We start from the raw sequence: 17,337 nt of genomic DNA, 5'->3' as shown, positions 1-17,337 counted from the left end.
TCATTAATATTTCAGGAGCAGTTGATGCATCGCATTCCAGAGCTGATTTTGAAGGTGTAAGCAAATAGAAAAAGATGTCAAAATATTTTTGGTATAGAATATTAAATTACTTTCCTTGATACCAGCAGACATAGCTATGAAAATACAAATGTTGATCAAGCAGTTACAATGCTGCTGTTCTCCTGTCAGCTTCATTTGACAATTAATTGACTATGGTGGCAAAGAGGCCTTGAAAAATCAACCATCTTCTGCTACCACCAAAAGGAGAATAATAAAAGTATTTTCAGAAGTAACTATACTTTAACAGTTACATACTTTTAACTATTAATATTTTCTCAACTGAAAATATATATATATATATAATTTATTAAAAGATAATACATGACAACTGGCCAATTGGGGATGGGTAGTATTCAGTAAGTTTGCTGATAAATACCATCTATTACTGTAAATAGTCATTATAATATATGAACAGCAAAAGTATTTTCAAAAGTAGTAAAAAGTATTTTCATTGCGGCTATCTAATAAAAAAGAGCAATCTGCTGTGAAATACTTATGTGCTGTGATACTCTTCTAGGTCAGGATGCATCAATCTTCTTTGAGAAAATCTACAAACAATATAAATTATTGTAAAACCAAAAACATCACGAGTTCTGTACTGCACTATCAACATAAATGGGCATATGGGAGGAAAACTGTGATACTTTTGGTGAGCTCAAATCATCCACCTCGCACCAAACAATCAGCAGTATAATAAGAAAGAAACATGTCCACTGGTTGACTGGAAGTGAACAGTTCACAATCGAGTTACTTGTGGATCCTGGCTCACAAGAACATGTTTTACAAGGCTGTGAATACACAACAGAACAGCAATATTTCATGTGAAATAATGATTTTCTGGCAAATTAACTCTTTACAAATTTAATTTGATTGTTGATGTTTTTGTCTTGTCACTGATTTAAAAAACAATATTTTCTAAAGTGCTAAAATTTAGTAAATAAACAATTTAATAACAGATATTGATCTAATTTTAATTTAATTAAATTTTACTTAAGTAATCTAGAATTTCATTGTTTTACTGTTAACAAACAGAAACAAGTTATCACCAAATAAATATAAATTAAAAAATTATGATAAAATAAATTATCAACATAAATAAATCTTTCACATATTACATAAGTACTTATTACAAAATTCAGCGATGACTATCATTGCATTGTAATTCATATTCTGTAACAATGTCTGTCAAACAAGAAATTCATTTAATTAATTGAAGACTTTTGAGCAAAGGTTTGTTTTTTACAATTTTAAATTTATTATATCATTTATAACTTAAGATGTTTATATTTCACTTTAAACCATAAGGTAGATTGTTTTCTCTAACAGATTATTTTGATTGAGAAAGAAGAGTAGCTTTTTTTATTTTTTATGTTGTCATGACCACATACAGAGAAGAGAATTTTTTTTTATGACTGTAAAAATCATTTAGAGAATTTTGAATGTAGACAGAACTGCTAGTATCCTTTTAGATTTAAATAAATTTTCATATGATTCTCTAATTTGTATTCAAAAACACCTGCAATGCATTTCTTGGTCTATGAATCTCATGGGTGATTTGAATTACTTTGAACAGTTATCACTTACCTGGAAGATAATTCATACAGGAAAAATAATCAGAGGCCAGACAGACCGATAATTGGATCATGAACCATGACAGAAAGAAAAAATTGACCATGTTAAACATATATTAAACAGTGTACCACCCCATTCTAATCTTCAAAGAATTTAGAAATGGCAAACTTAACAGAGTTCTTAAAATCTAGCTCCACTATTAAAAGCAGGACCAGTGTACTGCTGCAGGCACTAAAATCATCCTTTGGAACACGAGAGTGAATCAAATAACATTTAACTTTACTAGACAGCAGCGGTATGCAGGATTTGGAAACGCCTATATAAAGTGCAGCAACAGATCAGTGTTCAAATATGAAGTGACTGCAAGGGTATTGTTTACAAAGTATGTTCCTCAGTAATGGATCTTATATCTAGGGAAAGAGGCTGTGAATGCCCAACAGAACAACAAAATTTACTCCAACCTCAAAGAGTTGGAATCAGATGACACCAGAAGCTTCACTTTTGCTATAAATGAAGAAAATAAAGAGACTGTCTGACAAATTAGTCTCATCAAGAGGTTTTTTGTTGTCCATTAAACAAAAGCAAGCAGGGGAAGTCAAGTGGCCCCACTAGTTGTATGTTTGCTTTAATGTACGCTGATAACTCTGTTCAAGGAGGGGGGATTGATATACTGTTACTAACTTAGTGTTGGTAGAAGCAACAGATAGTATGGCTCGTTTTGCTGAACGATTTTTAATGCAGGAATCGAGTCACAATCAGAATAATCGTTTATTTTAGTTAAGCTGTGCGCAACCCCATTCAATAACGAGTCTCCTATCATTGTAATCCGGCAAAGAAGTAAAGGATTAGTAGTAAGAAAATTCAGCACAGAGGAGCCGAGCCTCCTCATCAGTGCTAACTGGTGCTATGATTCCTGATGTAAAAATCAAGTATAACAAAACTAAGAAGTTAATTATGATAAACTTCTAATTGTTTGATAATAATATAAAATATAAGAAGGATTGGAGAATTTGATTCCTGACCAGTTGTTTCAGATGTAATTTAAAAACATATATACTATACTATATTTATAATTTCGTTGAAGTAAATTTTTAATTAATATAATCGTCAACCGTTATGTAAAAGTTCATAGTAGAACATATCTACACCATTCGATAATTCAGATGTTAGAAATTCGATTTCTATCGAATATTCATTTGCTAATCTAAACATTGTAACGTATTAAGATGGCGACGAGTAATGGTGTACACGATGTTCTGTTGTTTTCTACCTGAAGTTTGTATCAGTTTTAAAAACATTTGATCTAAAACTTACTTCCGAACGTAAAACATACTTGGATTTTTAATTTTGTTAGCTAGGTAATATTGTGTACTTATAATTTATTTCAACATGAAAACTGCTTTGATGGTTGCCGAAAAACCATCTCTGGCTGCTTCCTTAGCAAATATATTAAGTAACGGCAGGAATACATCAAAGAAAGGTAATCTATATTAGTTGAAGTTAAGCGTAGTTTTGTTCTATTGATATGTTTTTCTTACTGGTCCCTTATTCTGCTTAGTTAGGTCATGTTCATCTTCTGGCTGTTCGTTTTTTTTGTCAAGTTTTAATTTTGCATTCTGTAATTGCGTGTGTAGTACCACCCGCACTGGCCTGAACCAGTTTAATGAATTTGATTGCAATTTTTTGCAAGGGAGGAGATCCTTTTTTGAATGTAATTTGTTTTATTTGTTGTTTAAAAATTTGGAGTTAAGGTCCCCTTTAAATATGGTTTTAAAAAAAAATTGATTTTTGTTTTAAAATTTGGCTTTAAATTTATAACGCATGTAAATTTTTGTTAGGTTAAATATCCTTAATGGTTAATTTTTATTTTCAGTGTTAAGGTTTTTTAATTTAAGTTATATTTTTTAGAACCAAAAAAATGTTGTGCCAGCATTTGCGGTTATTCCTCAGGTTCAAGTTAATTTTTTTAGAATTTAGTCTTATTTGGTTTTAATATTTTGTATTTATGTGAAATTTATATAATAAATTTTGTTTTTTCTATGTAAATTTGAATTTAAACCAGGATTAGATACCCTGTTATTCTTAATTAGTAATTTTTTTCTAAGGTAGTATATTTTTTATAATTGAAATTTAATAGATCTGGCGGTTTTTAAATCTTTTTAGAGGAACCTGTAATTTAAATGATATTCCACGATTTATTGTACCTTTTTTTCTTGTATATCTCTGTCGTTGAGTGTAATGAAAATTTATTTTCTTTTTCTTTTTAAAGATTTATGTTAGGTCAAGATGCAGTTATAAGAAGGTTGGGTTACATTGATTTTTGTTTTTTGATTTTTTAATTTGATTAAATTTGAATTTGGATTTAATAGTAATTTTTTTAATAAACTTTTTGAATTTTGCTCTTAATTATGTACATATCGCCCGTCACTCTCATAAATTGAGATAAGTCGTAACAAAGTAGATGTACTGGAAATTGTATCTAGAATCGGACTTCGGTTTATTCTTATTTACAATAAGATTTTTTACTGTTCAATTCAGTTGAGTCTGATAGGTTATTTTTATTTTTTTTAAATTTTTTTCTTTCTTTTTTTATTTGATTTTTTTTAATTTAGTTAATTGTACAGTATTGGATAAATAAATTTTATTTTAGAATAATAATTTTTTTTAAGGTTTGGCCTGCTCAATGGTTTAAATAGCCGCAGTATTTTAACTGTGCTAAGGTAGCATAATAATTAGTCTTTTAATTGAGGTCTGGAATGAAGGGTTTGACGAAAATTATACTTTATTTTTAAAATTCAATTTGAATTTTATGTTTAAGTTAAAAAGCTTAAATTTAGGAGAGGGACGATAAGACCCTATAGATCTTTATTTTGTTTTAAAAGTTTCTGTGGGGTAGGTTTTACAGTTTTAGGTCTGTTCGACCTTTAAAATTTTACATGATCTGAGTTCAGTCGGCGTGAGCCAGGTTGGTTTCTATCTTCTTTAAATTTATTCTAATTGGTACGAAAGGATTTTTGGTAATATAATAATTTATTTACTAATTTGGCAGATTTAAGTGCTTTAAATTTAGAATTTAATAATGTATTTTTACAGTTAGTAAATGTTTATTCTTAGTTCTTTTTTTTTATTTATTTTTATTCTTTTGGGTGTTGCTTTTATTACTTTATTTGAACGTAGGATTTTAGGTTACATTCAATTTCGTAAGGGTCCTAATAAGGTTGGTTTATTTGGTTTATTACAGCCTTTTAGAGATGCTTTAAAGTTATTTAGAAGGGAATTTAATTTTCTTGTTTTTGGAAATTATTTAATTTATTTTTTTGTACCTATTCTGGGTCTTTCTGTTTCTTTAATTTTTTGGTTAATATTTCCCTTTAGTTTTAATTTTGTTGGATTTTCTTATTGTCTTCTTTTTTTTTTGTTCTGGTTTGGGAGTTTATTTTATTATAATTGCTGGTTGGTCGTCTAATTCTGTTTATTCTTTATTGGGTTGTATACGTAGAATTTCTCAAAGAATTTCTTATGAAGTTGTTTTTTTTTTAGTTATTTTTTGTTTTATTTTATATTGTGAGTCTTTTAATTTGAATTATTTTTGTTATTTTCAGTTGGACGTTTGATTTATTTTTTTCTTTTCCTTTATTTATAATTTTTCTTTCTTGTATTTTGGCTGAAACTAATCGTTCTCCATTTGATTTTTCTCAGGGTGAGTCGGAGTTGGTTTCTGGATTTAATGTTGAATATAGATCATTTAGATTCTCTTTATTTTTTTTATCTGAATATAGAAATATAATATTTATGAGATTTTTTACTTGCTTAGTTTTTTTGGCGGGTGATTGTATGAATTTTTTTTTTATTAGGGTTGTTTTTCTTATTTATTTTTTTGTATGGGTTCGTGGTTCCTTTCCTCGTTATCGTTATGATAAATTAATATATATGTGTTGAAGAAGTTATTTACCTGTTACTTTAAATTATATTTTGATTTTGATTTTTTTTTAGGATTTTTTTGTTTTTCATTATTTTAAGGTGAAAAAAAAGTTAATAGTATTTTATACTTTCCTATAATTTCAAGTTATATTGCTTTGAGCTTATTAACTTATAATTTATCTCGTATCCTTGCAGACATGGGATAGGTAATAAAAAATGAAAAGTAAATTGTGGTTAGGATTTGTCCTGTGATAATATACGGTTCTTCTACTGGTCGTGCTCTGATTCATGTGAGTAAAATAAATGTATTTACTATAGTTCAGAATATTACTTTATTTATTGGGTAGAATGATCTTGTTTGAAATTTTATTTTTATTGAGAATGGTATTGATGTAATAATTATAATTGATATTATTAGTGCTACTACTCCTCCTAGTTTTCTAGGGATAGATCGTAGAATTGCATATGCGAATAGAAAGTATCATTCGGGTTGAATGTGTGGAGGTGTTCTTAGTGGATTTGCTGGTGTAAAATTTTCTGGATCTGTAGTGAGGAATGGATTTAAATTAATTATTATTGTAAAAATTATTATTGTTATTACTATTCCTAAGATATCCTTTGTTGTAAAGTAGGGGTGGAATGGAATTTTGTCAATATTGTTTTTTATACCTAGTGGGTTGGATGATCCGGATTCGTGTAGGAATATTAGTTGTAATATTACTATTGTTGATAAGATGAATGGTAAAATGAAGTGAAATGTGAAGAATCGATTTAGTGTAGGATTGTCTACAGCAAACCCCCCTCACACTCATTGTACTACTATTTCTCCTATGTAAGGAATTGCTGAAATTAAGTTTGTAATTACTGTTGCTCCTCAGAAGGATATTTGACCTCATGGTAATACATATCCTATAAATGCAGTTGCCATTAATGTTAAAAGAATTAACGATCCTGATATTCATGTTTTCTTTAATTTAAATGATCCATAATATATTCATCGTCCTGTGTGTATAAAAATTAAAATGAAGAATAATGATGCACCATTTGCGTGAATATTTCGAATTATTCATCTGTAATTTACCTCTTGAGTAATATGCACAATTCTTTTAAAAGTTTTATCAATTCTTGGTGAGTAATGTATTGCTAGAAATAATCCTGAAATGATTTGAATTATTAAGCATATTCCTAGAAGTGATCCAAAGTTTCATCATAATGAAATATTTGATGGTCTTGGTAAATCAATTAAGAAGGAATTAATTGGTCTTAATTTACGTATTGATTTAAACATAAGTTTTTTTAAGTGGTCCTTCAAATGTTATTTACTGAGATTATTGTAATAATTAGGATTAATATTATTGTAAGTGTAATATTTATTTTATATATTCTAAAAAATTTTCTTGTTGATTTTTCTTCAGTTAGTTCGGTTGTCATTTCTTTTATTTCATTAAATTTAGTAATTATTTCTGTTGTTGGATCTAAATTTCTTATTATAATAGAAATTAATGTAACTAATATTCAGATTGAGAAAATTTTTGTTCTTGGTTTGAATTTTTCATTTAATGCAATTCTTGATATATATATATATATATATATATATATATGAATATAATTATCAGTCCTCCTACTGTTGTTAAGAATATGATGTAAAGATGATTTAATTATTATTAAATTATTTCTGCACATTAGGGCTGTTTGAAAAATTAGTATTGATCCTAGTGATATAGGGTGTTTAAGTATTGGAGATATAATAATATTTGATAAAATTAAATATTTTGTGAAAATTCAGTAAGTATTTTAATATAAAATATTAGTTTTGGATACTAAAGATGATTTTTTCTTTACTGATTTTGTTAAGATAAATTTTTTTAAAATTATGATTTACAAGATCATTGTTTTTTTTTTTAAACTATCCTAAACTTTACTTATGATAATTATTTATTTTTTTGGTTATTTATTTAGATTAATTATTTTTTTATTTGTTCGTAGGCATTTTCTTTTATGTCTTTTGGGACTTGAATATTTATTACTTTATTCTTTTTTTTTATTTTTGGGTTTATAGGTTATTTTGATTTTGATTATTATTTTATGTTATTTGTTTGGGGTTTGTGATGGTGTTTTAGGACTTTCTTTATTGGTTTTTTAATTCGTAATTCTAGAAGAGATTATTTAGATAGATTGACCTTATGTTAAAATTTATTTTTTTTTGTTTTCTTTAATCCTTTTTTGTGTCTTAAATAATTGATTTGTGTATTTAGTGGGTTTGTTTTTTGATTTTTTTGTTTCTATTTCTTATTTTTTATAATTGATAGGGTTTCATGTATTTTTTGTTGTTTAAGTGTTTGAATTTTTATTGTTGTTTTGCTATCTGTTTATTTACATTATTATTTTGATTTGTTGTCTAAGATTTATATTTTTTGTTTTCATTTTTTATTATTTTTGGATTTTATTGTTATTGATTTTTTTTATTTTTATTTTTTCTTTGAGTGTAGATTGATTCCTTTGTTTTTGTTGATTTTTGGATGAGGATATCAGCCTGAGCGTTTAAGTGCAGGATTTTTTAAAATTTTTTATACTCTTTTTGGTTCTTTCCCCTTTTTGTTTAGAATTTTTTATTTAAATAGTTTTTATGGTTGTTTTAATTATTTATTTTTTGGTTTTTTATTGAATAATTATTTGATTTTTATTATTTTATTTTATTTTTTGATTAAGTTTCCTTTATTTGGTTTTCATTTATGATTGCCTAGGGCTCATGTTGAGGCACCTACCTCAGGTTCTATAATTTTAGCTGGTGTAATATTAAAGTTGGGGGGCTATGGATTTATTCGTTGTTTAGGTTATATTTATTATTTTTTATTTAATTATGGTTATTTTTTTGTTAGTATTTGTTTATTTGGCTGTTTTTTTGTAAGAATATTTTGTATAATTCAAAGAGATTTAAAAGTGCTTGTTGCCTATTCTTCTGTTTGTCACATAAGTTTGGTTATTTGTGGATTATTTACTATATCTGGTCTTGGGTTTATTGGTTCATTATCTTTTATAGTTGCTCATGCCTTTGTTTCATCTGGTCTTTTTTTTTTAATCGGTATTATTTATGATCGGTTAGGAAGCCGAAGATTTTTTATTGTTAGGGGGTTACTTAACTATTTACCTTCACTTAGTTTCTTTTGATTTTTGTTTTGTGTTATAAATATATCTTGTCCTCCCAGATTAAATTTATTTTCTGAGATTTGTTTAATTATTTCTATTTTAAGATGAAGATTTTTTTCAGTTATTTTTTTGATGTTTATTTTATTTTTCTCTGCTTGTTATAGAGTGATAATTTTTTCTTTAACTCAGCATGGTTTATATTCTGGTGATTTAATTTTAATTAATTCTTGTTGTGTTTGTGAATTTTATATTCTTCTTCTCCATTGTTTTCCTATTTTTTATATAATGTTTGACTTATTTTTTTTCTTTTATTTTGCTTATTTATTTTAATTTAAAATTTTGATTTGTGATGTCAAAGATCTATTTGAGGATAGGGTATGTTTTTCTGCTACAATCTTTTTTTTTTTTTTCTGTTTTTTGATGTTTTAAGTTTTTATATTTTTAGTTTGGTTTAATTTATTTTTATTTTTTCAGTTCTATGTGGTTTTTAAGATTTTATTCTTAAGGTTTTTTTTTTAAATCGGTTTTTTAGTTTTTGTTATTTTAGTTATAGATTAGTTGATGTGGGTTGATTAGAATATTTTGTTTCGGGTGGTTTAGTTGGATTTTTACAATGGTTAGGTTTTTTTTGTTGATAGGTTTACTTTAAATATTCTTAAGTTTTATTTTATTATTATTTTTTTTTTTTGTTCGGATAGCTTAACTAAAAGCCTAACATTGAAATTGTTATTATGAATTTTTTCTCTGGACATTTATAAAATTTATTTATTTATACATTGAAAGTGTATTGTTTTTTTTTAAACTATATAAATAAGAATAAAGTGATTTCACTTGAAAGGTAGTTAGCGGCTCCTTTACTTTTTATTCTTTTAACTGGATATAATCAATTTTTTCATTAACAGTGAATAGCTTCTATTTAGCTTCAGTTAAATTGAGTATGAGGATTATCCTTAAAATTAAGTCGAAATTAATTGTAATTTTACTTCTTTACTCTATTTAAGAGAAATTGATTATTCAATAATTTTTATTTGCAAAGTAAATGTTATATTTAACTATTCTCCTTAATTTCTTCATTCTAGTATTCCTATTTTTCATTCATGTATAAGTCCTATAATTAGGATCAAGATTGTAACTGTTGATGAAATCAGTCATTCTTCTATAATTATCATTTTTGTTGAGAATATTGGTATGATTATTGATATTTCAATATCGAAGATTAAGAAGATTGTTGCAATTAAAAAGAAGTGAGTAGAAAATGATTTTCGTGTCGATGATATTTTTGAAAATCCACATTCGAATGGTGAATTTTTTTCTCATCTTATTTTATTTTTTTTAGAGATTAATATTGTGAATGTTATTATTATAATAATGATTGATCTTAGTGAAATTATTGTTATTGTAATTTTGATTATCTTTTTAATTTTTTTTAATCTATTAGTTGGAGGCTAATTATACTTTTTGTACTAAAAAGATTATTATTATTTTCCTCATCAGTAAATTGAAAGATATAGGAATAATCAAATTACGTCTACAAAATGTCAGTATCAGATTGCTGCTTCTAAACCTAGGTGATGTCTGGCTGAGAAATGTATCTTTATGCATCGTACCATTGAGATTATAATGAAGGTTGTTCCTACAATTACATGAATACCGTGAAATCGTGTAGTTAGAAAGAATGATGATCCATAAATTGAGTCTGCTATTGTGAAGGTAGATTGTTGATATTCTCATTTTTGTAGAAATGTAAAGTATAATCCTAGAATGATGATTGATATTGATAGTTTATTTAATAAGATTCTCTGATGTGCTCATGTTACTGTAATTCCTGATGAGATTAAGATAATTGTGTTTAATAGAGGAACTTCTAATGGATTAAATGGTTTAACGGATTTTGGTGGTCAATTTATTCCAATTTCAATTGATGGTGCTAGTCTTGAGTGAAAGAATATTCAGAAAAATGATACAAAGAATATTATTTCTGAGACAATGAATATAATTATTCTTATTTTTATTAGTGATTTTACTTTATTTGTATGATTTCCTTGGAATGTTGCTTCTCGTGTGATGTCTCGTCATCATAATATTATTGACATTGTTGACAAGGTTAACCCTAATATTATTAAGTTATATTCTTTTGTTTGAGTTCATTTTACAGTTCCTGTTAATATTGTTATTACATTTATAGATAGCATAATTGGTCACGGTCTTTTTGTTACTATGTGAAATGGATGATTTTTTTTCATAGGGTACTTCTCTAGAATAAAGAGTTACAAGTGTGGCAAATACGTATGCTTGAATTATTGAAATTGCTGTTAAGGTTATTTGAATTGGTATAATGAATACTAAGATTTTAATTGATGATGTGTTTCCTAATAGGGTTATTAGTAGGTGACCTGCAATTATATTTGCTGTTAATCGAACTGCTAGTGAGATTGGTCGAATAAGATTTCCTTTGGTTTTGATTAGAATTATTATTGGTGAAATGGCTGAGGGGGTTCCTTTTGGTAGTATGTGTTTGAATATCTCATTTGTGAAGTTTTTTCATCTGTATGTTGCAATTATGATTCAACTTGGTAATGCAATTGACATTGATACTACTAAATGACTTGTAGATGTGAATACATAAGGAATTAATCCTATTATATTTCTGATTATGATAAATGTAAAGATTGATATTACTATGATTAAAATTTCTTTTTGGTGAGTTATTAATTTAAATTCATTTATTAGTTTTTTTTCTATTATTTTTATTATTATATTTATTCGAGATTTTTTGGTTCAGTATCATTTTGGTAAAATTATTGTTGTTATTATTATAATTATTCAGTTTCTTTGTAAAAGTTTAGTTATTGGGTCAAATGTCGAGAATAGTCTAGTTATCATTTTCAGTTAATATGAATTTTTATTTTTTTTATTTGGATTTAGATTAGTTATAAAGAATAATTTTGTTATGCTTATTATGATTGTGGCTGTTGTTATTATTAATATGATGTTTCATATAATAGGAGATATTTGTGGAATCAAGATGCACATAAAATGTATTTTTTATTTGACAGTTAAATGTTTTTTTTTAAACTAGCTTCTTTCAAGTAAGAGTATTCGATGTTTACTATATTTTGGTTTAAGAGACCATTACTTTCTTTCAGTCACTTAATGTTTATTAGTTTTATGTTTTTATTCATTTAATGAATGATTTTATATTAATTCTTTCTATAGTGATTGGTATGAATCTGTGATTTATTCCACAGATTTCTGAACATTGTCCAAAAAATACTCCTGGGTTTTTAGTTATTAGGCTAATTTGATTAAGTCGCCCTGGGATTGCGTCTATTTTTACTCCTATTGATGGAATTGTTCAAGAGTGGATTACGTCAGATGATGATACAATTATTCGGATTTGTGTTGAGAATGGGATAATTATTCGGTTATCTACTTCAATTAGTCGAAATGATGATAAGTCATTCTGTGGTTTTATATATGATTCAAATTCTATTTTCTTGGAATCTGAATATTCATAAGATCAGTATCATTGATGTCCAATTGTTTTAATAGTAATTGATGGTTTGATTACTTCTTCTATTAGGTATAATGTTTTAATTGATGGGATAGCGATAAAAATTAAAATGATTGCTGGTATTGTTGTTCAGATTGTTTCTATTATTTGATTTTCTGTTAATATATTATTTGATAATTTATTTTTTGTTATTGTTGCTATTATAATTGTTACTGTTACTGTAATGGATAATAGAATTATTATAGTGTGATTATGGAAATTTAATAGTTGTTCTATAATTGGTCTGGCTCTATTTATTATGTTAAATTTTATTCATGATGATATTTCTAAGGAAATTATTTTTTAATTTATTAATGAATTTTAAGTTCATGGCAATTTTCTGCCACTCTTAGAATGGCTTAGATACTAGTGGTAATTCATTAAAAGAGTGTTCAGGGGGTGGTGTAATTGAAAATCATTCAATTGAGGATGATTTATTGTTTTTAAAGATTGTAATTCGTTTAAATGCTATGGCTTCTCATATGATGAATATGAATATTATAATTCTGATTATTGAAATTAATGATCCTATGGATGAAATTATATTTCATGTCATGTAGTTATCTGGGTAATCTGAATATCGTCGTGGTATTCCCGCTAGACCTAAAAAGTGTTGTGGGAAGAATGTTACGTTTACTCCTAAAAATATGGTTGAAAATTGAATTTTTAATCATTTTTTATTTATTCTTATACCTGTTATTAGTGGGAATCAGTGAATGATTCTTGCTATAATGGCGAATACTGCTCCTATTGATAATACATAATGAAAGTGGGCTACAACATAGTATGTATCGTGTAAAATTACGTCAATTGAAGAGTTGGCTAGAATTACTCCTGTTAATCCTCCAATAGTGAATAGAAATACAAATCCTATAGATCAAATTATTCGTGGTGATTTTTTTTTTTGTTATTCCTTGTATTGTGGCCATTCATCTGAAGATTTTAATTCCTGTTGGTACTGCAATAATTATAGTCGCAGAGGTGAAGTATGCTCGTGTGTCAATATCTATACCTACAGTAAATATGTGGTGTGCTCACACAATAAATCCTAATATACCAATTGCTAATATTGCATAAATTATTCCTAGATGACCGAATGTTATTATTTTTCCTCTTTTGTTAGTAATAATGTGGGAGATTAATCCGAATCCTGGTAGGATTAAAATATATACTTCTGGATGTCCAAAGAATCAGAATAAGTGTTGATATAAGATTGGGTCTCCCCCTCCTGTGGGGTCAAAAAATGAAGTATTAAAGTTTCGATCTGTTAATAGTATTGTGATTGCTCCGGCTAATACTGGTAATGATACTAGTAGTAAAACTGCTGTAATTAGGACTGATCAACAGAAAAGGGGTATTTTTTCTATAGTTATTCCTTTTGGTCGTATATTTATTGAAGTTGAAATAAAATTAATTGCTCCTATGATTGATCTTAGTCCTGCGATGTGAAGAGAAAAGATAGTTAAGTCTACTGAAGGTCCTGAATGTGCAATTTGGGCTGAGAGAGGAGGGTAAACAGTTCATCCTGTTCCTGATCCTGACCCTACAATTGATCTTGCAATTAAAAGTGTGATTGATGGTGGTAATAATCAAAATCTTATGTTATTTATTCGTGGGAATGCCATGTCTGGTGCTCCAATTATTATAGTGACTAGTCAGTTTCCAAATCCTCCAATTATAATTGGTATTACCATAAAGAAAATTATAATGAATGCGTGTGATGTTACGATGGTGTTATAAATTTGGTCATTTTTAATTATTGATCCTGGTTGTATTAATTCTAATCGGATAATTATTCTTCTTATTGTTCCAAGTAATCTAGCTCAGAGCCCAAAAATAAAATAAAGAGTTCCGATATCTTTATGATTTGTTGAAAATATTCATTTATTCATTGAGAATGGGATGGCTGATTTAGGTGATATTGTAAATTTATTTAAGGTTTTAAACCTCTCATTATTTGTCTTGTATTCAATTATGATTCTATATTGCAAATATAGAGGTGCATTACTTGCTAAGGCTTATTTATAATAATAATTTTAACTTTGAAGGTTAATAGTTTTTTTAACTTAAATCCTTCTTTTTAGTTTAATTTAAAGATTATTATTATTGGAATTCCTATTAAATTTAAGGTAATTGGGATAATTGATTCTTTTTTTATTATTTTTTTTATTTTTGATTTATTTGATTTGGTTATTGTAGGGATTATTATGTTCAAGTATATGTATGTTGACATAGTTGATGAAATTAGTATAATTAATGGAATTGTTGGTGCTATACAAATTGTTGATTTTATAATTATTCATTTTATTAAAAATCCTGTAGTTGGAGGTATACCTCTTATTGATAATGACAAAATTATTAGAGATGTTTTTGTTAAATTTGTTTGAGTATTAATTTGGTTTAAAAAATTGATATTATTTTTTTTGAACGTGTTTATTATAGTTAAGTTGATTATGGTATATATAATTAATAGAAGAGTAAATTGTTGTTTTGAAATTATTAATGAAAAGATTATTACTGGTGAATTTGAAATTGATGAATATGCTATTAATTTTTTTTAGTGATGTTTGTTTTATTCCTGAGATTGGTGCCATGATTATTGATATAATTATTGATGTTATTATTAGTTTAATTCTGGTTATTTGGGTTGCAATAATTGTAGGAATGATTTTTTGTATAGTTATTATTATTATACATATCTCTCATCTTATTATTTGCATGATTCTTGGTACTCATAGGTGGAATGGGATTATACCTATTTTTATTAAAATTCTCATTATTATTAAAATTCTTTCATTAATGGGGCAGTTAATGATAGCATTAATAATTATTGAGGTTATTATAATTGATGATGATATTCTTTGAATAAATAAATATTTTATAGATTGTTCATTTATTTTATTTCTTTTTTTTAAAAGGGGTAGAAAAGAAATAAAATTGATTTCTATAGATATTCATGAGAATATTATTCTGTTGGAGGATATTGTTATGATAATTCTTATGGTTATTGTTGTGATAAATATTGTTTTTGATAAATTTATTTTAATTAAAAAGAGAATTTATTCATCGATGGGGTATGAACCCATAAGCTTAATTTAGCTTATCTTTTTGTAAAAGGATGTGTGATGCATTAAGAATTTTGATTTCTTTAGTTTCAGTTTAATTCTGGATTTTACAATTTAGCATGAGTGAGGTTTCACTTAATTTACTTCATCAAAGTAATCCTTTAATCAGGCATCTTGCTTGAGTATAAAAATCCATTGTTTTTTTTTCCTTTTTTTTTTAATATATCATTTTTTTTATACGGTACATTATTTGCTTATTTGGTTTTTTGCAATTTTTTTGCAATTTTAAGAATTTTGCATATGCGAATAGAAAGTATCATTCGGGTTGAATGTGTGGAGGTGTTCTTAGTGGATTTGCTGGTGTAAAATTTTCTGGATCTGTAGTGAGGAATGGATTTAAATTAATTATTATTGTAAAAATTATTATTGTTATTACTATTCCTAAGATATCCTTTGTTGTAAAGTAGGGGTGGAATGGAATTTTGTCAATATTGTTTTTTATACCTAGTGGGTTGGATGATCCGGATTCGTGTAGGAATATTAGTTGTAATATTACTATTGTTGATAAGATGAATGGTAAAATGAAGTGAAATGTGAAGAATCGATTTAGTGTAGGATTGTCTACAGCAAACCCCCCTCACACTCATTGTACTACTATTTCTCCTATGTAAGGAATTGCTGAAATTAAGTTTGTAATTACTGTTGCTCCTCAGAAGGATATTTGACCTCATGGTAATACATATCCTACAAATGCAGTTGCCATTAATGTTAAAAGAATTAACGATCCTGATATTCATGTTTTCTTTAATTTAAATGATCCATAATATATTCATCGTCCTGTGTGTATAAAAATTAAAATGAAGAATAATGATGCACCATTTGCGTGAATATTTCGAATTATTCATCTGTAATTTACCTCTTGAGTAATATGCACAATTCTTTTAAAAGTTTTATCAATTCTTGGTGAGTAATGTATTGCTAGAAATAATCCTGAAATGATTTGAATTATTAAGCATATTCCTAGAAGTGATCCAAAGTTTCATCATAATGAAATATTTGATGGTCTTGGTAAATCAATTAAGAAGGAATTAATTGGTCTTAATTTACGTATTGATTTAAACATAAGTTTTTTTAAGTGGTCCTTCAAATGTTATTTACTGAGATTATTGTAATAATTAGGATTAATATTATTGTAAGTGTAATATTTATTTTATATATTCTAAAAAATTTTCTTGTTGATTTTTCTTCAGTTAGTTCGGTTGTCATTTCTTTTATTTCATTAAATTTAGTAATTATTTCTGTTGTTGGATCTAAATTTCTTATTATAATAGAAATTAATGTAACTAATATTCAGATTGAGAAAATTTTTGTTCTTGGTTTGAATTTTTCATTTAATGCAATTCTTGATATATATATATATATATATATATATATATGAATATAATTATCAGTCCTCCTACTGTTGTTAAGAATATGATGTAAAGATGATTTAATTATTATTAAATTATTTCTGCACATTAGGGCTGTTTGAAAAATTAGTATTGATCCTAGTGATATAGGGTGTTTAAGTATTGGAGATATAATAATATTTGATAAAATTAAATATTTTGTGAAAATTCAGTAAGTATTTTAATATAAAATATTAGTTTTGGATACTAAAGATGATTTTTTCTTTACTGATTTTGTTAAGATAAATTTTTTTAAAATTATGATTTACAAGATCATTGTTTTTTTTTTTAAACTATCCTAAACTTTACTTATGATAATTATTTATTTTTTTGGTTATTTATTTAGATTAATTATTTTTTTATTTGTTCGTAGGCATTTTCTTTTATGTCTTTTGGGACTTGAATATTTATTACTTTATTCTTTTTTTTTATTTTTGGGTTTATAGGTTATTTTGATTTTGATTATTATTTTATGTTATTTGTTTGGGGTTTGTGATGGTGTTTTAGGACTTTCTTTATTGGTTTTTTAATTCGTAATTCTAGAAGAGATTATTTAGATAGATTGACCTTA

General features: G+C 26.3%; 1 protein-coding gene and 5 pseudogenes across 4 annotated transcripts in view; 1 reads left to right on the top strand and 5 right to left on the bottom strand.

The window, feature by feature from the left end:
- The first annotated feature begins 2,842 nt into the window (after positions 1 to 2,842).
- LOC142332146 (uncharacterized) overlaps positions 2,843 to 17,337 on the top strand; it is a 130,045-nt gene continuing 115,550 nt past the window's right edge. For all 4 annotated transcript variants that reach the window (XR_012758175.1, XR_012758177.1, XM_075378409.1 and 1 more), the window contains exon 1: positions 2,843 to 3,112. The gene's annotated coding sequence lies outside the window, so the exon portion shown is untranslated. The remainder of the gene's footprint in view (positions 3,113 to 17,337) is intronic.
- On the bottom strand, positions 5,677 to 6,841 carry LOC142332408 (cytochrome b-like; annotated as a pseudogene).
- On the bottom strand, positions 10,191 to 10,943 carry LOC142332213 (cytochrome c oxidase subunit 3-like; annotated as a pseudogene).
- On the bottom strand, positions 11,879 to 12,508 carry LOC142331968 (cytochrome c oxidase subunit 2-like; annotated as a pseudogene).
- On the bottom strand, positions 13,397 to 14,130 carry LOC142331967 (cytochrome c oxidase subunit 1-like; annotated as a pseudogene).
- On the bottom strand, positions 14,134 to 16,441 carry LOC142331966 (cytochrome b-like; annotated as a pseudogene).

The sequence above is a fragment of the Lycorma delicatula genome, chromosome 11 (assembly GCF_047948215.1).
Source record: "Lycorma delicatula isolate Av1 chromosome 11, ASM4794821v1, whole genome shotgun sequence".
Taxonomy (NCBI): Eukaryota; Metazoa; Arthropoda; class Insecta; order Hemiptera; family Fulgoridae; genus Lycorma; species Lycorma delicatula.
Note: the sequence above shows the minus strand (reverse complement) of the source record. Positions and strands in the feature narration are given on the sequence as shown.